The following is a 25,438-nucleotide window of genomic DNA, read 5'->3' on the forward strand; positions in this document are numbered from 1 at the left end:
TGGTTTATAGATTCTAGGATTTTCTGAGCACCTCACATAAATCCTTCCTAGGCCCCTCATGAACAGATAAAGCCAGGAGCAGAGGATGAAGTTAAATTGATCCCAATCAATGTACCACAAAGCATCAAATTGCATTCATGGCCAGGCAACAAACAAACAAAGATCTGTTCCTCCCCATTTTAAAAACGAATCTTGTTTTCATCAGCCTTTATTTTTTTTTCCCTAATGCTACTTGATCACAAGTTAGTGTTTCTTAGCAGGTCTATAGATTCATGGGAGTCGTTTGTCCTTCATTAGGTGAAAAACAAGCTTTTACGTTTCCACAGAATTTAGTTTCTTGCTCCCTTCCACCGAACACTTCTAGAATGCTTACACTCTGCTACACTAAGAACAAATATCATCTTTTTATATATAGCAAAATTCTATATCTCTTTAAATAAAACAGATAGAATGAAAATAAGTGCACTTTTCCCCAGTCACATTAAACAGAAAGGTTAAGCTCCTACTGACAGGAAAGATGTATTTGCAAGTGATTAGTTATATTTCTATCATAGTGCTTGTCTGTGTTCTTCCTTTGATGTTTAAACAAAGCTCTTGAACACGCTGGGTTGTATGCTCTGATGTTGATTTATAGGTAGAAGTGAATTCCAAACACTAAGCCAGTAGGTAGGCTCTAATAAAAGGCACAGACTTTCCCCCTGCTGGTTAGTGTGTGACTAAGTGCTATTGTTCCAGGGCCCCAATCTGTCAAGACAGGTGTAAGGAGGGGGAGTCCTTCAGGCACAAAAACCCGAGCTATCCACAGAGGGCCACATTCTGCGCTATGGGATTGCTGAGTTTTAAATCCTTAGAAGACAAATAAACTCTGTGTGTGTGTGTGTGTGTGTGTGTGTGTGTGTGTGTGTGTGTGTTTTCTTTAAACTCTTTTTCTCCTCAACAGCAATGTGGACACACCTTCATTGACAAGTAAGCTGTACCTAGAAGGAAGAAGCTGAAGGTAATCAGGCAGTCAGATGGCAGATGAAATTCAGGCTAGGCACTGCCAGTCCTAAAGCAAGGACATCAGAAAGAATGGTAGAGCATCTTCCACAGGCTGATCTGTGCCTAACTGGCTGACATCTCTCAGTGTGCTGGAGGAATGGGATCCAGGCAGCATCCCGGGTAGCTCAGTGAAGCTATCTGCTTGAGCCACAAAAGGAGGAAAAATGAATGTAATAGAGATCTTTGGTTAAATTAACAAAGGCATCCCCATCTGGCCAAGCCCAGGGAGGTGTGAATTACCGTAGTCATAAAACGAGGGCGTGTGTAACACCTCACTCCGCCAACTTCATGATCTCGACACACGTGAAAGGCACAGGGCCACACCATCATCTGAAGAACGAAAGAGCAACTCGCTCTTCGGTGTTGCTGGAAGTGCTTCATTTTCACCCGGATATTTTGCAGTACGTTTTTCAAATAATGGACTGCAATTTCTACTTTACATCCAGTCTATTTGGGGACCGTCTAGATAAAAGCCCCAAAATATAATGAATGTAACCTCCTTGAGGGAATAGATCTAAAAACAAGCAATCTAAAAGCACCAGCAGGTATTGCTTTTATAAAAGAAATCAATAGATATGTTGCAAAAAATATGTGAAAAATAGAAAATTTACAATGATGCCATAAGCTACAGTTAACCACTTTTACATTTCCTTCCAAATCTTTTCACATGATTGGCATAGGAATATATCAACATATAGATGTAGATATCTATATTTACATATAGATATGTATACACAGGGATCTTCACACATACACATACATGTATGAATACATATCTACAAATACAGGGTATATATATCCTGTTTTATAATTTCCTTTTTCTGCTTATCTTTTATCATAAATACATTCCCTCTAATTTACCACTTCATTTTAGTGGTGAAAGATTCTCAATAATTGAAAGTTTAGATTTTTCTACAAACCTTACTATTGTAAACCTATTGGAAACAAATTTAAATGCAGAGGATTTAAATATTTGCTTTCTGAATTAGCAAATGCATGAAAAATGGACATCCATTAGCGCACACTCATTTTTCTCGGTGCTCATTTTATCCTTCAGATATACTTAGTATATTTTTCCCTGAATGATAACCCACTCAAAATTAGAAATTATGACTTTAGACTTAGAAAGAAAAACTTCCGTTGCTCCTAATTTGCTCTAAGGAGTTAGACCAAATTGCATACTAACTCCTAATTTTCTTATATATGAACTGTAAGAGTGGGAAGAACTGGTATACACCCTTGACTTCACTCCAAGAGGTGAGGAAATCTTTTAAAAAAATCTAAGAATCATAGGACACTCTAATTAAGTCTTCTTAAAAATTGATGTTTGAAGGCGCCTGAGTGGCTCAGTCAGTTAGGCGTCTGCCTTTGGCTTAGGTCATGATCCCAGGGTCTTGGAATTGAGTTCCACATCGGTCTCCCTGCTCAGCAGGAAGTCTGCTCTCCCTCTATCCTTCTTCTGCTTGTTCTCTCTCTCTTTCTCTCTCACTATCTCTCAAATAATAATAAAAAAAAAATCTTTAAAAAAGTTTGATATTTGGATATCTCTAATCAACGCACTTTTCATAATTTTTAGTTCAATATGTATCTACACCTAGTTCCTAATCTCATAATGATGAACTAAAAGCATTTGTTGCTTATGTCTACTATTCCGTGTGTCAATATTTATGACCATTAGGTTAAGATTCCATTTGTCACCTGCCCACATGTGTTTTGATTCTTTACTAATGGATGCTACATTCCTCTTCTTAGTCATCTTTTTTTTTTTTTTAAAAAATTGTATTCTCTAATTCAAGGATGAACAAGCAATGGCTCAAGGGCCAAACATGACTGGTTTCCTGCCTTTGTACAGTCTTCAAGCCAAAAATAGTTTTTACTTTTTTAAAGTGTTATAAAAAAAAATAAAGAATATGCCACACTGACCATGTGTGGTCAACAAATCCTAAAATATTTACTATCTGGCCTTTTACAGAAAAAGAAAGCTGACCCCGCACTCTAATTGCATCAGCAATCTAGGCTAACACTAGATTTTTCCGAAGAGATTCTTAGAAATACCAATTTGCTGGTATTAATTGTGATGATGAGGGTGGTGTTGGAAGGAAATGAGGATGGGTATGGCATTCTGTATTCAACTAAGTTTAGGAAGCCCCAAATTAAATGAAATTAACCCATTTGTGTTATTATAGCATGTCTTAGTTTTTTTAATATACTAATATGCATTCTGAATCTCTCAAAGTGAGAACACTATGCAACAAAATGCATTGTTGCTCAATCTTACTGATGTGGATGTTTTGTTTTATAGAGATGGTGTCCAGTGAAAATTTGCTGAGGCACATTCTTTGAAATAAGGAGGAAAAGACATCAAAAGTAAAGGGAGGGCATGATAAATTTATTTTCAGCATAGTAATAAATTCTTATTATATTCACCCTATTCTTTTTTCAGGCTAATGAGGTTAACACGTTTTCAAGATGACAGCTGTACCTACACAGGAATTCAGACTCATTCAGATATTCCAGGATCATTTTCTAATCTCCACTTTCTAATACTGATGATCAGAATTTGAGGGCAGAGTAAGGATGGCAAGTAGGAATATTTTTATGTTGAATTATGAATGTAAGTGCTTGCTCTTTTCATTGTAAGTCAGTTTCCACATACTGTTAGATATAACATTTGATCCGTCTAGTTCAATTATCCACCAGCAGCTCTGGGAGGGGATGGACTAATTTAACGACACAGAAAATTTAATTACAAATAAGAGAAGGTAGAGGATGAAGTGTTACCTTTTCTAGTTCTCAGCTGTCTGCTATGTGGCCACATCGTGGATGCATGTTTTCTATTTATCAGCTTTGTTTACACATTATTGACCTTCAAAGCCTACACCTACTCTCGGACTGTTTTGCTCTAATTACCACATGTTACATTTGTCCATCTAGACATAAATATTGATGTTCACATTTGGTTCCACCCTTGGCATACACACCATCGGAATATTTTAGGCAAGCTGTAAAACCTTACAGATAAAGCCATGCCGGACAACATGAAAACATTGTTCAATAATTTCCCTTACAGATTTTTAAAAACCGATTCTGTGCCCATTAACTCCTCAGTTATTAGTATTTCACATTCTTCAAGTCAGGCAGTGGGACTAGAGGACCTCTAGAATTTATTCTGGAACTATAATTAGAGGCTGCTTTTGGCACCTGTTGTATATAATCAAATACTTTACATTATTTAACCAAGCTTTCCATATATTCCTCTGCTTTCACAAACCCTCACATGCTCTGAAAGGTCCTCAAATCCAAGTCTTCAAAAGAAAAAAAAAAAAAAAAGCAGCCAGTTCCTATTTTATAGGGTAAGGAGATGGCATTTAACATTTCTTCTATTGCCCAACTATTTTAACCAGCCTTTTCTACCTCACTGTTTTGATGTGGTCTCTATGATCTTTGATCATAAGGCACAAAAATTATTTTGCACAACTCCCAAAAGAGCTTCAAAGATGAGAATGAAAGGTAGAAAAGAAAATTGAATAACCAAAATTATCCTTGAGTATATCTATCAATTTAACAAATATATCATTGAAAAATGAAACCAAATTGTTCTGACATCCTTTGTAACACCCCACTCGACACTACACAACCACACTGAGGCAAGGCCCTTGTGATATTGTAATTTATAATAAGATATATATATTTGGTGTTTGTCCCCATTTCTGGCACAGAGCTCCCTGGAATTTCCTGAGTGACGAGAGAGATAAGGTATCTTTTGTTGGGTCAATGAGGTGACATTTGTAAAGCACCTAATGATGGGAGTTGGTTGCCAGTGGAGCCAGTATGTTATTGGAGGTTTGGGGCTTTCAACCCCACTGGATCCCTGGGGAGAAGGTGGAGGGTGAAGATTGAATTCAGTTGCCACTAGCCAGTGATTTAATCAATCATGCCTATGTAACGAAGCCCTCACAAAAACCCAAAAAGGATGGGTTTTGGAAAGTTTCTTGGTGGGGAACATGTGGAAGTGCTGGGGGAGCTGGAGAAGCTCCACGCCCATCCCATCCCTTGCCCTGTGCATCTCTTCCATCTGGCTATTCCTTAGTTATATTCTTTTAAATAAACCAGTAATCCAGTGAGTAAACAGGTTTCCTGAGTTCTGTGAGCCACTCTAGCAACCTAATCAAACCCAAGGAGGGCATTGTTGGAACCTCTGATTTATAACCAACTGTCAGAAGCACAGTCTGAGCTTGCATTTGGCCCCCAAAGTGGAGAGTGGTCTTGAGGAACTGAGTGTTTACCTGTGGAATCCGATGCTATCACTGGGTAGACAGTGTCAGAATTGAGTTGAATTGTAGGACATTCCTGAACACTGCTTGGTGGTGCGGGGGGATAGAGCTCCCTCTCGAGGTGAAACTGAGTACTCAGAACCCAAATAGCATTGTAAAAAAATTGATATATAAAACTATGCAAACCTGGGATTTAATGTGCTCCTTAAATAATAGCATTGTATCTTTGAGGTACCATCAAAGACCTAAACAATCTCGGGATCTAATGTTTTCAGTTTTTAAAAGGGCTCACCAACTAAGAAGTACCTTGGCCACTGGTAATAGTTGGATCCTTCATCTTAACTAGGATAGCTTCAACTACAGGAGGCTATAATTATGTCCCTACTGAAGAACTCTTCTTCTAGACTCATATATCCAACTCAGTCACCTCAAATTCACACCCTAGCTCCTGCTTACTTGCTGTGTGATCTCTTATAAAGTAACTTATCCCTTGAAAGCTCAGTTTTTGTATATGTAAAATGGAAGAGACAATGCTCCTTGTTTCATAGATTACTTGGAAGTATTAAATGTGAATGTTCATGGAAAGCATTCAGATGATTGCGCATGACATTCCCTTACTGCTCAATTTATACATGTTCCCCTTGGAACCTGCTCCTTCCCTTAAGTTCCTTATTCTGGTAAATACCTACATGATGTAACCAATTACTCTACCCAGAGATCGAAGATTTGATTCTTTTCCTTCTTCATCAGCTATTACAATCTGTCAGCATGCCTGGTCCAACCCATAGCTTCCACGTCACTAAACTACTGCCTCTCCTCCCCACTTCTATTGCTACTGCAGACCCTCATGATTTCCTCTAGGATTTCTTAATGGTACTCACATTATTTTCCCAACCTTCTGTCTCAACTCCCTCCAGGACAATCTGTTGTTTCAGTCATATGTTGGAACTCTTAACTGATCCCCAGCTCCAAGCTTTTCATGGATCCTTGTTGACTACAAAATAAAAACAAACTCCAGCCCATCAAGCAAGGCTTTTGATGATCCAACTCTAGCTACAAATTTTCTTTGCCACCATATTCCAGCAATGCCAACTCTGTATAATTTCTGCAACATGCTGTACTATTCATTCATTAAACATTATAATTTTCTTTTTGTTAAAGAATACCTTCAATACCCCCCGGTCATTTTTTATATTTCATGTCCCAGCTTAATTTTCTCTTTTTTACCAAAACATCAGTGACATCTTCAATCTTGTACTCTCTCTTATTACTCACAGAAAGTTAATTAATCTGTCCCTTGTGCAAAACTAAGCTTCATTAATACATTTATGATAGTGGTTATCACATCATTTAAAAATGATACATTTTATGTCTGTTTTTTTCTGAATTCCTTGATAAGAGATATGTCCACAGAGACTAGTTCAATACCTAATACACAGAAAGGAAACACAATGCCATGTAGATGGAGTATGAAAATAAAATGTGTTTAGTTAAAAAAGTTTTGTTCTAGATAGTTCTATCTGTATGTGTCGAGGATTTTTTCTCCTTCTTGTTTCTTCTAGTAAAAATGAATTCTAGTATTGGATTCCCTATAAAGTCATTTTTGTATGGTACTTATTTAGAATTTCAGCTTACTTTACTGAAATTTGGGTTAACTTATACCTTTTGTTTCTAACCTCAAATCAGGTTCATTCTTTCCCTATGCTGTTTTATGACATCAGTCAAAATAGAAAGAATATGTTGGACTAGATGAGATCCATCAGCTCTATTTTTATAGGTGTATCTATCAGTCAGGGTTCCACCAGGCAAACAGAACTGATATTATATATATCCATATATGTACAGGGATCTTTCTTTCTTTTTTTCTTTCTTTCTTTCTTTCTTTCTTTCTTTCTTTCTTTCTTTCTCTCTCTTTTTTTCTTTTTTGCAAGGAATTGACCTATATTCTTGTAGGACAAGTTACACAAGTCCAAAATTCATAGGGCAGGCTGTCAAGAAGGGTGGGTTGGAACCTCTTGTGTATGAGCTGACACTGCAGCCCACAGGCAGAATTTCTTCTTCCTCAGGGAAATCTCAGTTCTGGTCTTAGAGTCCTTCTACAGATTGGGTCAGGCCACTCAGATTATCAAGGATAATCTCTTCATAAAGTCAACTGATTATAAATGTTAATCACATTTACAGAACACCGTTACTGAAACACTATTTAACTAAATAACTGGAAACTATAGTGGACTCAAGCTCACACATAAAACTGACCATGGCAATGGGAAATCCCTTTTTCAGAATGCTGTACCAGAATTTCATCCCAGGACTTCTTAAAAAAAAAAAAAAAAAAGGAGAAATCCAAGTATAATAACTCATTAAACATCAATAACACTTACAGTTTAAATTCACAGAATAACACTAATAACGCTACCTTATAATTCCAGAGTTTTAAGAAAATTTGCCTTTTCATCAGATGCTCTTTTTTTTTTTAAGTGTTCTTAGAAATACCTTCACTGATTTTATTCATCCTCAGATACCCTGTATAAGTTAGTGCATGACTTCCTCCTTCTTCTGGCCTACAAATGTGTGAAGCAAGCTTCTCAGGCCATTAACACTGCAAAATCAACATTGGTAGGGAGGAAAAGGGGGATAAGCAGCAGACTTTGCATTTCTTAATTAAAGATACTACTAATTAAATGATGACTCCCTGCACAGTCTCCACAATTCAGAACAGCGAAGACATTGAATGCAAAAGACACTGCCTGCCCCAAAGAATAAAATACATTTAGAGAAAAGGAAGGTGTTACTTTTTCTCTCTCTTTTTTAGGTTATATACTTATGTCATCTATACCAAATAATTCAGTGTAATATTATTGATAAATGTGTTGCAGACCTTTTTTTTTAATATAGCGAGAATATTTTGTTTTAGGATTCTATGATAATTTATGTTTCTACCTTTTTTCTCAAGATTTTATTTATTTTTTTGGTAGAGAGAGAGCACAAGTAGGCAGAGAGGCGGACAGAGGCAGAGGGAGAAGCAGACTCCCCACTGAGCAGAGAGCCCTACAGGAACATGGGGCTCAATCCCAGGCCCCTGGGATCATGACCTGAGCCGAAGGCAGACGCTTAGCTGACTGAGCCACCCAGGCGCCCTATGTTTCTATTTTTCATACATATGAACCATGCAAATGGTTCCACCCCAGTAATATTATTATCCAAAATTCTTTAGCTTAATGGAATGACACTGACTTTTTAATTTTTATAAGTATACTACATAATTTTTACAAACTTCACTTAAATTCATGACAAAACATACCCATCGGTCTATTATTATATCAAAGGCTTCCTATTTATTCCTAAATCCAAAATCAATCCTGTATCGTATTAATTTTAAAATTCCAAATTCTGAACTAGTATTTTCTGACTTCACTCTGACTACCAGGGCAGTATTTTCCCCTGTCAATTCTGAAATATGAAATGAGAAATCTGCTTTTATTAATCTAGTTAGAGGAATGAACTTCAGACTTCTAAAACGCAGCAAAGAAATTGAGTCAGGCAGGAAAAAAAAATAATGAGAAAGTTAGGATGCCTTAGCGAGCAGGCAGAGTCATTTTATGTAGAGGTTTCCCTCAAGCAACTAAATCGAGCCCAAACAAGCCTATTTCTCTGAAACTTGCTTTACCCGCCATTCCGTCGCAAAATACATTGTAATAATATCATAAAACAGCTTGAGACGAAGAAGGATTCTGATTGACTGTTCAACATTCCAAAAGGGTAGATTAATATCTGTGAATCTCACAGCTGAAGCATTTTAATGCAAACTTGCAGTTTGTGGGAATTGAATCTGTCCGCCAAAATCATTTATTTATATATAGAAAATGGGGGGGAAATAGACATTTCATAATAGCAATGAGTCCAGGGGATGCTGTTATCATGAGCTAATCACATCCCATGGGCATGATAGCAGTCAGCTGTGTCCCCTGTCTTGTATTGCTCCAGAGGAATGATTATCTCATGATAATAACCCTTATCGTGGCTTAGTGGGTAATAAAAAAAATAACTTTCTTCCCAAGTTCTTGGGTATTTATTTATCAGCTAACTTTTTCCCTCTCGAGTTCTGTTCATATGTTACTTCCTGCTTAGGAAACAAAAAGAAATTCTGTGTTCTGATATTTTCTGTTGGCAAAGTGCAAAAAAAAAAAAAAAAGTGTGACTGTATTGATCTGGCTGTGAAAGACCAACACTGCAGACAAGCTCTCATCTCCTGAGACCACTGTGCGAAAGAGCCATACTTGCATTGACATTTTATAGGATGTCTAGACTAGCTAATCTACTTTGGAGAAACAAATGTATTTTGTAGCATGGAAACAGTAAGAGAAACAGATGCTTATACAACAACACACTTGTTTTTCTGCTACAACGCACAACCATCCGATACGTACATTTAATTGGAGCTCACACACCACGCAACTTAAAATGTGGTTGTTCGATTTAGACAAAAACCCCCCACCAATGACCCTCATGCCGCCAAACTGTCAGGTACATCGACAGAGATTCAAGGTGATGTCAGTCACAACAGCAGGGACACCGGGGCTTTCTGTCAGTCTGTGCAGTTTAGGAGGCAAACGGGAACGGGAATTGCTGAGGCCAAGTCATGGAGGCACAGAAAATCAAAAAGGAATTTGAGCCAAAGACAATAGGGAAGAAGTGAAGTGGGAGAGAGATTTTACAACACATGTCTACTTGTTTATTTGTGGCCTACAGGAGAATTTCCCAATTCCCTAATCTGCCACATTTGCTGACAAAAATATTTACTTATTTTTTAATTTCAAAAGATGTATCCTTAACACAATGTTTTCTATGAAAAGCACACTATTTATAAGATGCCTTTCTTTTTACATACCAAGACCAACATGTAACATAGGCAATACTTAATATTTGAAACAAATTAACGATAAAGCCAATGAAATAATATTAGCCCTGTAAAACAGAGCATAAAAAATATAAATGATGCAACTAAAAGAAACTAATGGTCTATGTATATAATCACATAAAATCAAATATGTGAGAACAATGTTAAGAAATATTGGTGCATGGAATTTTCATTCTGGAGAAGATACAAAACTCCACAGACCATATTACACATGTTCACATAAGGAAACGGAGACTGTTGTGTGCCATGGGCTAAAAGAAAGAACAAGAGACTAGTTTCTTCTCTCTGCTTGACTGTCAACAGGCAAGTGGACCTGAACAAGTTACTTTCTCTTTCCATTCATCAGTTTCTTTTTTTTTTTTAAAGAAAATCAGAGTTTAGATACGTTATTGTGCTCTGTCCAACTGTGACTTTCTAAGAATTTATAATTACACTTGGATGACACGGAGTTTATCTCACAATCTACCATAAACAATAATGGAAACAAAAAACATGACATAAACCTAAGTCCAAAAAGGAAATGATACAAACATGGCAGGCATCTTTGGCTGTATAAGCAAGTTGCAGATCTGCCGAGTTAGTCGCCAGTTAAATAACGAGTTCTGTGAAAAATGTAAAGTGCCATTCAAAATTATTCACTACACTTTAAAAAAAAAAAACTTCTGAATTATTAGTTAAGGAAAATATGAGCATATTATCGCTCATATTTTCATGTATTACTGAAAATACTTTTACAAAATACAAAAAACAAAGTAGCTGCTTTCAGTGTAAGATGGCAGGATGGTGATTTGTACAATCACATTTATTCTCTCTGCATACCTTCCGGACACCCCCTAAAACTGATGAGGAGGAAAAGAACACTGAATTGAAAGAAACAGATAATTATGTTCATTTGGTTGGTCTAAAATGTGTTAGGTCAGTGAATTTAGAAGACACCGTGGGTGAAATCAACAAGATCAGGGAGTATTTACTTTGGGACCAGAAAAGGAGATGCCTTACTTTAGTTGGAATTCTTGGAGATGTATGAAATCTTCCTGAATCTCAATTGTACCAGTATCTTCCTGGTCATCCATTATGCAGACATTCCTCACACTGATGATTTTATAATGAGGTAAGCAATGTGCAAAAGCATCATGATAATTGGGCATGAATGACATGCAGTCTGGCTAATTCCATCCTACAGTGTATCCGAGGAAGATCTTTGGGGGCGCGGGGTGGAAGTGGAAGAGGGATAAAATCAGAGGGGATAAATTTGTTAATTTTTTTAAAAGAGATTTTGGGGAGATGGTGGTGTGGCAGCATCGTCTTTCAATCCTTTCAAATCCACACAGAAAACTGACAAACAGGTAGAAAAGGCTAATACACAGGAGAATACTCAAAGCAAAATTAAAATGGTGAAGGAAAACTACCATCAGTCACATAATAGGGCATCTCTGTACATGAAGAAGGAAGAAATGGGGCACCAACTCTTGGACCTGAAAATAAGAGAACCACAAAATAGTCAGCAGGTATTGATTGGAAGGTTTTCTGGCCAATTAGAAACAGCAGCCAGAACTAGGTAGGATTTGCTCTGTTCTACATGGGGGAATGCAAAGTGTCATTTGTGAGAACAGATGGGATTGGAGAGGTCTAGCCCCTATGAACTCTCCAAACTCACTAACCAAGGCTTTTCTAGAACGGAGCCCCACAGTGAGGAGGAACTTCTGGAAGTGGAATTGAAAATGAAAGAGAAGGACAGGTAAGGTCAAGATCAAAGTGGTGGAGGGAAAGAGTCAGGAAATAAACAATGGAAGATGGAGTTCTGGAAAGTTGGAAAAGTTTTCCTACCCTGTACCTCCTGTTAAAAACCCAGAAAAACTAATGCCATCTAAAAATGAGCACCAAAAACTGATTGAGATCAAATTCCATGCATATTTATTTTTAAATAAAAGAAGAGAAAGCAGCAGAACGCTCCCATAGACAACAACATTACAAGAGGACAAATGCTATTTTAAAACGAGCTAAAAGAGAAGAAAAAAATGATAATAATTATTAAAGAATGACATGGATTAGAATCAGAAAAATTTTAAAATAAGAACATAGAACTGAGAGTTAAAAAGAGTCATTTCGGGGCGCCCGGGTGGCTCAGTGAGTTAAGCATCTGCCTTCAGCTCAGGTCATGATTGGGGTCCTGAGATTAAGGCCCACATTGGGCTCCCTGCTCAGTGGGGAGTCTGTTTCTCCTTCTGCTCCTCCCCCCACTCAAGCTCTCTCTCTCTCAAAAACATAAATAAAATCTTTAAAAAAACAAAAGAGTCATCTCAGAAATTAAGAATAAACTGTAAAGAACACATGAGCTAATAAATACAACAGATAACACATAAAGGGAAAGAGAAGATGAAAAAAATTAAATTCAAAAGCAAATAAAAAAGGTGATAAAAAGAATTTAAGAGAAAGTGACAGTACTGAGTATAGGTTAAAAAAAAAAAGATAAAACATATGTTTGAAGAAGAAAAACAAAGCAATAAAAAAACCCAAACACTACAAAAATAATTTCTCTGAATTAATAAAATAATTGAAACTACATATTGAAAGACCACATTGTAGATCTGGTAATATTGACAGAACAAACAACAGTAAACATTTCCTAGAAGTATTCTTTTTTTTTTTTTTCTAAAGGTTTTATTTATTTATTTGACAGAGAGAAAGAGACAGCCAGTGAGACAGGGAACACAAGCAGGGGGAGTGGGAGAGGAAGAAGCAGAGGAGCCTGATGTGGGGCTCGATCCCACAACGCCAGGATTACGCCCTGAGCTGAAGGCAGACGCTTCACGACTAGCCACCCAGGCTCCCCCTTAGAAGTATTCTTAAACAACAACAACAGCAACAACAACAAAAATTTCTTTGTTCATTTAGATAAAAAGAGCACACGACTAATAAGAAAGATAATAAATTATCATTAAACGTTCAACAATAACGTTCTACCTCAGCAGAAAATATATTAACTTTGAAGTATTTGAGAAAATAAAGCGCGAAGGAAGGATTTTGTACGTAGTAAAGCAGATTTTTAAGTAAAATTGTGGCACAAGCTACTACCAGTATTGCAAGAACTCAGGGACTATTATTCACATGATTCCTGATGAATATACCAGAGAAAGAATTTCAGACATCAACAATGAGTAGACAGACACCAAGGGAGGACTGGTCATGAGAACTAAACCCATAGTTGTTACCTGTAGAAGTAGAGCTACATGAGACCTAAAGGGTGACAGTATACATTGCAATGACTGTAGGCTTTTATAGTTCAGATCTAGTACAGCCAAGAAATATTAGGGGAGACATACTAAAAACATAACGTTTTCAATAACCACATTGGTGGTAGTATTATATTTGTTATTCTGAGATAGCTGTTCATATGAGGTAGACCAAAGAGTAATTATTAGTCATTAGAATATTCATTCTAACCCCAATTCCACCCTATATTTGAGAATCAAAATTTTTAGTGTGGAAGAAAGAAGATAAAGATGGAGTAGAGGAAAAAAAGGAAGGGGGGCGTAGTAGGGAAGAAGTTGAGAAAAAAAAGATCCATACTCCTGAACTTGGATTGGAAGTATCAAAAAGAATTAAAATGGCTTCTTAGAGAAAAGGTTGATTTCTGGGGTGAGAAAGAAATGCCCATATTAAGCTTGGAACATTTTATTCTACCAGATAGTAAGGACACTAGTGGTGACTTTTAGAGAACTCAGCTACCAACTCGAAACGGGTCCCACCAACTGTACATGGGAATTTTGAGCTTATTGTGATAATGACAAAAATTACAATGGATTAGGGTCCATTAAAATGTTTAAATTCATGCTCATAATATTTTAAAAATCAGTCACCTTTGGAAGATGATAGGGAACTAGTTTGTTCTCTTAAAATCTAGAAAATAAAGAGAAATAATCAAGTGTCAATTTTCTCTTTCCTAGAACACAGGATAATCACATAGTAGCTGAGGAGAAGTCTTGGTAAAATGTTCCCACTAATGAAGGAAGAATAAATGATAGAATTAGAATATAATCATTTTTAATCTCTAATGAATAGATACAGACATTAGGCATCAGTGGTTGTTAACATCATAAAACGATAGAAAACCAGACCCAATGTCACTCCTATATTTTTGCCAAATGCCATCGATAGTTGCACGAAAAACAACGAAGCTGAGTGCAATCCAGTTTCTAGATCTCACAGACAATTTATTAAAAATGCAGAGACAGAGAAACATGTTAAATTGTACTATGGGTGTATAATCAGCAGAGTCCAGTTTGTGGGAAACACTACAGGACAAATGGCATAGGTTTTTCAACAAGTAAAAGAAAGGGCTAGATAAGAAACCTAAAACTAAAAGAGAATGAAGAGACATCAAATTTAAAAAGAAATGAACAAGATTATAAGTGCACAGGGAGGTACATCTGGATGATAAGCTTCTTTTAAAAATTCACACTAAATACTATGTAAATTAGAATAATGGCTACTTACAGGAGTAGACTGGGATGGGGCATAGGAACTGGTCTTCTGGGTGGATTACAAAGCTTTCTTATTATTTATCTGGTGATAATGATAGGGTGTTTACCTTAGAATAATTCATTATATCATATTTTTTTCTTCTACTCTTGAAACTAATATTACACTATAAGTTAAATAAAATTTAAATAAAAACTTGAATATTAAAAAAATCATATTTTTATTTGATGTATTTTTCTGAAGCTCTGTTTTATTTTGCAATGAAAAATGTAATAAATGGGGCACCTGGGTGGCTCAGTCAGTTAAGTGTCTGCCTTTGGCTCAAGTCATGATCCCAGGGTCCTGGGATGGAGCTCCACATCGGGCTCCCTGCTCAGTGGGGGGTCTGCTTCTCCTTCTCCCTCTCCCTCTCTGCCCTCCTTGCTCATGGTCTCTCTTGCTCTCTCTTAAATAGATAAATAAATTTATTAAAATGTAATAAATAGGTAAATATAAAGCTGTATTCATCAACTTCAAAAACATGGAAATATTTCTTGAAAGACAGAAATAATGAAAACCAACACAGCCATTATTGGAGAAAAGAAGGAGAAAACACATAGCCATTAAAGAAAAGAATATATGCAATATACACAAACAGCTTTAATATTAGCAAATCTAATCCAGTAATATACACAAAGCATTATACACATGAACATGAGCTCTTTACCACAGGACTGCAAGGTCATATCAAAATGCGAAAATAAAAATTTTTTTTAACAAACTACAAGAGCAAAACTGTAGGATTATCTCAATGGATACAGAATAAGGATTTGACAAGATTTAACATCAATTGTTGAGGAAAACTGTCAGCACACTAGCATTGTGAGGGGACTTCCTTAATCTGTTAAACAGTATTTACAAAAGACCTACAGATTGGCCAAATGGTGAAAATCAATGTGATACCCCCCACCAAGATTGGAATACAAACGCAAGGATATCCCTTCTTACCACTCATATTCAATATTCTATTGGAGTTCTCAGGCAGTGCAATAAAGAAATAAAAAAAAATAAGATGCACATATATTGGAAAGTAAGTGATAAAATGTCTTTTTTTTAATTTTGCAGATCCCATATGTATAAAATTCTAAGGACTCTCCAAAAATCTACTTGATTTAATGAGAGAATTTAGCAACAGGCACAAGATGCAAGGTCAATATTTAAAAATCAACTATATTTGTATTATATTAGGAATATGTAATTGTAAAATAAAATAAAAATATTTCCAATATTGTCAAAAAGCTTAAAATACTTAGGAATGAATTTACAAAAACAAAGTCTGCAATACTTAAAGACTAACAACTAGAGAAGACTGTGAGAGAAATACTAAGGCCTAAATGTATAGAAACATATGACACGTTCATAGATTAAAAAAAGAATAAAAATTTTAAAAAGAATAACCAAAACCATTTTGAAAAAGAAGAATAAAATTTCACTGCCACATTTCAAGACTTACTATACAACGACGGTCATCAAAGAAGTATAGGCTTGGCAATTTGATAGACATATATACATCAGTAGACCAGAACAGGCAATAGATTTCAGAAATAAACCTGCAAGTATGGTCAATTGTTTTCAAGAAACACGCCAGTGTATATAATAAAGACAAGGACAGTTTTTTCTAACAAATGAAGCTGGAAAATCTGGCTGTCTGTTTGGGGAAAAAATTTAATCTTGACCTTTATCTCACACCATACATAAAAATTAACTCAAAATCAATCCTAGAGCTAGAGCTAAAAGCTAAAAATACAAAACTTTTATAATAAAATACAGGGGGGATTCTCCGTAAAATTGGGTCAACTGAGGTTATCTTACATAGGACACACAAAGCACAAACTATAAGGTAAAAAATAACATTTAACTTCATCAAAATTAACATCTGTACTTCAAAGACACCATTAAGAAAATAAGAAGTCAAACCAGAGACTGGGAAAAATATTGGCAATATATATATATATATATATATATTGGTCAAAATACTGGTATCCTGAATATATGAAGAATTCCCACATTCAAAAATAAGATGAATAATTCAATTTATTTTAAATGGTCAAAAGACTTGAACAGGTATTTCATAAACATGATATAGAAATGGTCATTGAACACATGAACTAATGCTCAACCTGATTAGCAATCAGGCATAAGCACATCAAACTCAGTGAGATATCATTACACAACCAATAAAATAGTTAAAATTAAGGAGATGGACACTATCAAGTATTTGTGAAGATATGGAACAACAGGAACTCTCACAAAAATAGGAAATGGTGCAACAGCTTTGAAAACAGTTTGGAAATTTCTTACAATCATAAACATATGTTTACCATCTAATCTAACAAATAAATAAATAAATAAATAAATAAATAAATAAATAAATAAATATTTCCTGAAGAAATAAAGATATATCTTGACACAGACACTTGTATACAAAAGTGTATAACATCTTTATTCATAATAGCCCTAGACCGGACATATGTCAAATATTCATCAATAAGGGAATGGATTAACAGATTATGATATAGCCATACAATGGAATACTGCTCAGGAATAAAAAGAAATGAACTACTGATGTACTCAACTGCTTGGATGAATCTCAAAAACATCATGCTGGGGAAAAGAAGCCAGGCCAAATAAAAGTATATACCGTATGATTTTATTTATATTGAATCTTTGAATAGGAAAAATGAATCACTGATGACAGAAAGCAGAACTCTGATCACCCAGGACCAGAAGTCAGGGATGATTGCAAAGAATATGCGGGAAATTTTGAAAGTCATGGAAATACTTTACCTATTATATAACACAATATTGATTGTGGTGGTACTTACATAGGTGTATACATTGGTCAAAACTAAGAAGGACACATTTTAAATGGATACATTTCATTATGTATATTCTATCTACCTCAATAAATTTTAATTTTAAACAATCAAGAGGCCAGTCAAGTAACAAGAACAGCAGCAACCACTACAATGCTCCCACGTACCTGGTGACTCCTATGTAGACAGGTACAGCTCTCAATATGGTCATCAAAATACATTAAGTGAAAATATGCCTCCTCACCTCTTCCACCTGGAAACTAGAGGACAAGGAGAAGATCAAACGTATTTTTGTGACGGCTTTTAGAATTGAGTCCTTTGGTGTGTGGAAATACTCTACTCTACTTCTTGCTTTGGTCTTTACTAGGAAAATCCTGCCTAACTTATGATGGGTCCTGAAGAGAGGAAATAATGCATGAACAATTAAATAAAGAATCAAAAGTTACCAGACGTTCAAGAAAAATTGTCACATTTTGAAGAAAAACAAGTAATAAAAAAGAAAAACTGACTCAACAAACAAAAATAATTCCAATTGTAATGTTCAAAAATTTCCAATTCTCATCCTAAAAGATGATGAGGAACATATTCCCTTAATAAATGTACGACAGTGTACCATGTAAAACACACCATCAAAACACAAAAATAAGTCAATGGAAATTTTTAAAAACAAAGTCAAAAATTTTCAATTGAAGTTAGAATATAGTTAAAGGCATCTCCCAAATTTCATTTATACACTCATCTATTTATTCAGTATTTCCTAGGCACTTACTTTGTGCTGGTGGGGATAATGCAGTGAACTACACAAACCATGACAATGTTCATACGGACCTTAAAATTAAATTTGCAAACAGACAAACAGATGATTCATGTATAATATGACGCCAAGAAGTAATCAGTGCTGTGAAGGAAACCCAAGCAGGGAAAGGACATAAAACAAATGGAAAAGATTAGTCAAAGAAGGCCTTTGATGAACTAATACATATAAAGAACATAGAATGAAGGAAAGTAGCAAGGCAGGTGAAGTCCAAGGAAAATGGTCTTCAAGCCAGAGTCATATTCAAAAGCCCCAGGAAGAGAAGTGCGACATGGCTAAACCAACAAGAAAGTCAGTGTGGCTAGAACAGAATGAACTAAGAAGAGAATGACAGACAGAAAGGCAAGGGCCCTTTAAGCTTCTGGAGGAGCTTTGTGTTTTCTTACTCATGTGATGAGAAACTACTGGAACATTCTGAACATGGAAAACCCATGGTTTATAGTTCACGATGCCTGTATATGTCGAGTTGACAGTGGATGAGCGAGAGTTGAAGCGTTAAAACCAATTAGGAGGCTACTGCAGTATCCTGGTGAAAACTAGAGTGACTAGTACTAGGGTGTTAGCAAGGAGATTAGTATGATGTAATTAGATAAATGACAGAAGCATTTTATTTTATTTTTTTAATAATTTTTATTTTGTTAAGTTAGTCACTATACAGTACATCCCCAGTTTTTGATGCAATGTTCGATGATTCATTATTTGCGTATAACACCCAGTGCACCATGCAATACGTGCCCTCCTTAATACCCATCACCGGCCTATCCCGATCCCCCACTCCCCTCCCCTCTGAAGCCCTCAGTTTGTTTCCCAGAGTCCATAGTCTCTCATGGTTCATTCCCCCTTCTGTTTACCCCCCATCCCCCACTGATCTTCCTATTTCTTATGTTCCATAAATGAGTGAAACCATATGATAATTGTCTTTCTCTGCTTGACTTATTTCCCTTAGCATAATCTCCTCCAGTCCCGTCCATGTTGCTGCAAATATTGGGTAATCGTTCTTTCTGATGGCTGAGTAATATTCCATTGTATATATGGACCACATCTTCTTAATCCAGTCATCTGTTGAAGGGCATCTCGGCTCCTTCCACGATTTAGCTATTGTGGACAATGCTGCTATGAACATTGGGGTGCACATGGCCCTTCTAACAGAAGCATTTTAAATGTAGGGCTAACTTGGGTCAGATGTAGGATGTGAGGCAAGGAGAGACAATAAGAATGAATAAGCCTTATTTTGCAAATTAAGCAATGAAGTAAAATTGATGCCACTGTTGGCAACGGGGAAAATTTTAAGAGAAATTTTGCTGGTGGAAATCATGAGTTTTGTTTTGGATATGTAAAATAACAGACATTCAGAAGCCAAACAAATGTATGAACAGATAAATGACACAGAGACAGACTCAATCCAAAAAGCCTGCTGCTTAACTCATAGAAATAACAAAAGAAAATGAACCAAATTATTATGAAAGCCATTAATGCCAATCAAGAGATATTTCAGACTTTCTGCTTCCTACGGACAGGTTAGAATTTCACTTCCTTTCCTCCCTTTAGTGGGAAGGAGGATGCAACCAGTTCAGGCCAGTGTGTTTTTAACAGAAGAGAAGAGGGTTACTGCCACACATTTAATTTCCGGTGAGGACATCCAGGGACTTCCTTTTTTCCCATAAGCATAGCAACTGGTCAAGTTTATGATGGTGACAGCTCCAGAAGTCTTGTCCTGAGTGACGACAGTACACACAGCCATGAGAGACACGTAGCAGCAGCGAGAATAGACATACGTTGTTTTAAGACACTGATTGACATTGCTTGTTACGACAGAATGAGCTAATGTGTCCCAATTGATACAACTATTTTTCAAGCGAGAGGGAAGGAAAAAAGACATTTGTGGACTCGGACAGCTTCAGCTATTTTGTCTCCTATGCATCTGTTCTTAAGGCATCACTTGAAAATGTATTCCAGGAAAATGAGAGAGTAAAAGAAGAAAGAGGATGACACGGGATCCAGGAACATGTAACTCCATTCCCTCAAAATAAAGCAAGAAAGTCTGAGGACGGGCAGAACAGAAGTCAAAGGAAATGAAGACTCCGGGAAAAGAGGATACTGTAATAATCACATAAATTTGAAGAACTTAAAAATATGACCAAAAATGTGCTAAAAATGAGGGGAGGGTTATATAAACACTAGCCACCACCACCTCCCCTCCAAAAAGAATAAGCAAGTCAGAATTCAAAGATGACTCAAGTGCTACAAACCTTAGAGAAGTCAGGCAATTTCCGACACAAGGATTCACGAGATCTATCAATAGGCAGAATGGGCAGAAAGTTGGAAGATATGGATAATAAGTTAAAAATATAAATTTTACAAAAGCTAAAATGTAGTAATCAAAATTTGCCGTGCCCTGTTATAAATTATTTACAATTATTTACTCCTTTTCTCATCACACTAAATCTATAAAATATGCTTTACTCCAATCCAATTTTAACAGTGAGGAAACAGGTATCTTGAGTAAGTTGTTCAAAGTCACACAACTAGTACTAAGTGGCAAAGTCATTATGGAAACCCTAAAAGTCTAGTCAAATTTTAAATATTCTTCACCATGGGATTAGAAAGACAACTAGACACTCCAGTAAAGGTGCAACTCCAATACAAAAATCACTAAAGCAATTTTAAGCAATTTGGGAGGTATTTTAAAAAAGAAAAAAATCTATTTTGAATAAGAGAAAAATGGTGTAGTTAAAAATATAGGTAAGAAATAAGTATTCGATGCATATCACTTTGCTCTGGTAAACACTTCACATACTTACTGTAATGTAAATTCTAGTTATTATTGTTCAGTTATAAAATGAACCCATAAGTAAAGCACCGAAGTCTAAGTTTTCATTATGGAACAGAATTAAATGGCAGCAGCCTACAGACCTGAAGATATGTGAACAATTGTATGATGCAAGTAAGATTGCAAATCAATAGGCTACATGTACTATTCAATGAATGATACTGGGAAAATTGGTTGTCTGTATGGAAAATAGTAAGTCCAAATAAAATTGGATTCCCCAGAGATAAAGATCAAGTGGATTAAACACTTAAATATAAACAAGCAAAACTGCATAATATTTAGAACAAAGGGGAGAAGAACGTTATGACCTTATGTTAGGAAGTTATTTCTTAGGCAAGACACCAAAGCACAAACCATGAAGAAAAAAGAGTTAAATTTGATTACGTTATAATCAGAAACATTCACACACTAGGAGACACTCTGAACAACACAAAACAAAAACAAAAACAAATCACAGAAAGAAAGAGATATTGGCCAAAGAATCAGTATACCAAGTATACAAACAATTCCAACAAAACAATAAACGCACGAATATTGGACGAAGGATATAAACAACAATTCAAAGGAAAAAAACAGAAATTGCAATGAAAACGGAAAACAGTATTTTGGTTGTATTCGGCTTACATATTACATACATATACAACATACATGTCTGTATGTATCTATATATGCTCATATATGAGTATGTACATGTTAATACATAGATACACATGGACAGTTTATTTTAGAATGCTAAATAAAATTGCATTTCATCTTTCCTAAAGAAGTGACCAGCAACAGTGATTAAAATGTGGGGAAAGTATAACCCGTTTTTATCTACAGGTCAGCCACTTCGCACACAAGAGATGTCTAAGTTTCACAAGATATGTCTTCTCCCAGAGACAAATTCTTCGAAACAGGTGTCCTGGGCTCACCACGTCTGCTTTAACTTCTCTCCCACCATCATCACTAAAAATAAAAACTAAAATTTAAATTTAATTTTAAAAAATTGAAAAATGTCTCTCTTTGGAGTGCGTAGGACACTGTTTTGTTGGAGAGTACGTATACAACATACTAAATTACATATTCAATATGACAACCTGGGGACTGGCTGGGCTGGAGCCGTTTCTCATTCTTCTTAACATTTATAGGTCATTTTGAAGAAAAGTCTCTCAATTTTCTGATCTACACTGTTATTAAAAATAACTATCAGTGGTGACAGGTTGTACTAGGGTCAAGTAGAACAGCTGAAGACATTTCAGCCAGGTTCTGTAAATTTCCATTATCCTCCTAAATTATGAAAAAAAGAAAAATCCTTCCAAAATATACCAAAACAGAATCCTCTACACCGAAATCCTAAACGGATTCTCACTCTTCTTGTTTTTATTCACAGCTACAATAACTAGACATTTATTTATCAGATTTCAGAAGTAATCTGAATGACATGATCTAAAAAGGAGAATATTTATTTTGCTAACATTTTGCAAAATATGGCCCATGGTCCCATATTTTTATTGTTTTCCAACTGTGTAGTTCTTTTTTTAAAAAATATTTTATTTATTTATTTGAGAGAGAGAGAGAATGAATAGGGAGAGGGAGAGAGAGAGAGGGAGCTCAGCAGGGAGCCCAATGTGGGTCTTGATCCGGGGACCCTGGGATCATGACCTAAGCTGAAGACAAACACTTAACTGACTAGGCCACCCAGGCACCTTTGTGTAGTTCTTTTTTGAATAAAATCATATATCATTAATCTTACTTATTTTGCTATTAAAAATATTCATTTTGCAAAGACCCCAGGGAATAGAATGTTTTAGGAAAGACTTTTTGGCCAAAACTTTGTGATATAATATGTACACTTAAAAGACCACACATGTTTCTAGGGCCATGGGGCCATTTGTAAAGCATCTCCAATATGAACATTGAGTGGCAAGAGATGATTGCCCTTTTTAAGATTCCAGAAGTTGTTTGTTTGTTTGTTTGTTTGTTTTCAAAACTGACTCAAATGGAAAAAGAAGAGAAGGAGGAGAAAGAAAAGGAGGAAGAGGAAGAGAAAACAAACAGCTGCTATTATACTAAGCATTGCCCAGGCACCATGCTAAGTAACACCCAAATAGAAAATATCTGTATATAATCCTGGCACATATCCAAAGGCATAACTACAATTACAGTACATTTTACTGTTCAGGAAACTGAGACAGAGAGTATAGATTGGTTGCCAAACATCACATATATATAAACCTTAGAGGGAAGACCGAGATTATGACACAGAGGTGCCTGGAAATCCCGGGCACTTTCGTGACGCTACAGTCATATGGGAAATGTTCACCTGGATGACACTCACTTGTAGGAATATAAGGTTGACATATAGAAAAAAAGAGGCTCCAGGCTATACGTACTTCCTTTTTTATTGATGATAATTTCACAAAGATGTATTTAAATATAAGATGGTGAAAATGATATCATTATAAGGATTACCTTAAATCCTCTTCAACTCATGGGCGGATAATTCCCAAACTTTCATATTTATTGTCAATGTTTAGTACTGAACTTGCTATATACTTATGAAGGAAAAAGAACTCTGTGGCTTTATATTCTCTGTGGCTCCTTATCTGCATGGAAAGACTAGCAGTATAAATTTTATCTTAAATGACCAGGTATCTGTGCTTGGATCTTTGGTTACACCCCAGGCGACCATGTATGGATTCCGATGGAGAACCAGAGCCTAGTTGTGCACGCATCTTCCCACAGTAGAGCATGGTGCTTATGGGCACAAGGTCTTGAAGTCACACTACCTACCAGCCCTGCCACTTTCTAGGTTTGTGATTAGAGGCTTCATGCAGGTATGAATCAGTCATTTGATGCGAGCTGGCTTGGAAAGTGCATGACCTTGTATGAGGCAGCTATCTACAGCTGAGGAGCTGACTGCCGAAGACTCTGCCTACTGCTCTCCACTAAGCCTGGGTAGCAAGTCCTTCCTTGAAAAGAGATCTGGGCTACATATTACAGCATCCACCACTCTACCTGATAGGATTGCTGTGGGCTAGATGAGAGAGTGACAGAGAGAGAAAGGGAGAGAAAGAGAGAAAAAAAAAAGATCTTGGCTTATAGTCAAGACTATGTAAAGTGTTGGCTATCATTATTATTGAAAAAATAGGCAATCTTACACAAAATATACTGTTTATATGGAAGAAAAAGATGAGCCTAGAGAAAAACTGGGGGGAATAGTGGTTATAGTGAAGACTTAATATCATGACATCCTTGGATAACATTATGCTTATTTGGGGAAATTAACACTCTCCCATTCCAACCATGAAATTCCAGAGGGGCTGTGAACCACAACACCCCATTCCTTCCTCTAACTCCAGGACACAATGGGCATGCAATTTACTGGGGCCAATAATGAAACTGCCTTCTAGCCACCAAGCCTAGTCTCATCTAGAGTGGGGTACAATATAAACCGAGTCATTCAAGTCCTAGCCTCAGAATATTCAACGTGGAAAGAAAAAGGAAGATTAATTTCTCTCTAGCAATCAAAAAGCTTACAAATTATGACTCCATAATCTCACTGTAGTTAAACTCGTATCCTAGGTCCTTGGAAGACATAACCATAATCACTAACTTGGCTGAGAAACTGGTTAAAGAGAACATATAACCCAGGATGCTGAAGACCATGCCATGTAGTAATTCCAAGCACCACCATTTAAAAGATTGGGAAACTCGGGTTATTTGAACGGAACCTGCCTTGGTTCATTCTTTGCGAAGGCTAGGGTCAGCGTCGTCCACAAAAGATATTGCTCATAACACCAGAAACCACACTGACAAGTTACCTGGAGCACGAGTCTTCCCAGATCTAAGATACAAATCTTTAAAGCCCCTTAATACCTCCCTGCCCTTCCCATCCTTCGGAGGAATGCAGCTGCACTTGTAGTTTGAGGTATTAACACTAGAGGGCTCTCCCTACTCACGAGCCTTTCTCCCTGCACACAAGGCTTTGCCTCACACTCCTGCCTGCCGGGCTCACGATCACCCTAGTCTCCAGCACCTACACCAAGTGTTAATTGTGCTAGGACTGGAAGTACAGAGTCTTGAATCTCCAGATCCTTAATCTGCTTCCTAGCGCCATGCCACAGTCCATGAAAGGATGCAAAAAGTACACTTCTTAATGAGTCACAAAGGCCCTTTTCAGCTGCAGTCTACACATTCAGAGTAACAATAGCACGCTGAGTGACCACCTTAGTGTACTAT

The sequence above is a fragment of the Ursus arctos genome, unplaced genomic scaffold (genome assembly GCF_023065955.2).
Source record: "Ursus arctos isolate Adak ecotype North America unplaced genomic scaffold, UrsArc2.0 scaffold_29, whole genome shotgun sequence".
NCBI classification, from domain to species: Eukaryota; Metazoa; Chordata; class Mammalia; order Carnivora; family Ursidae; genus Ursus; species Ursus arctos.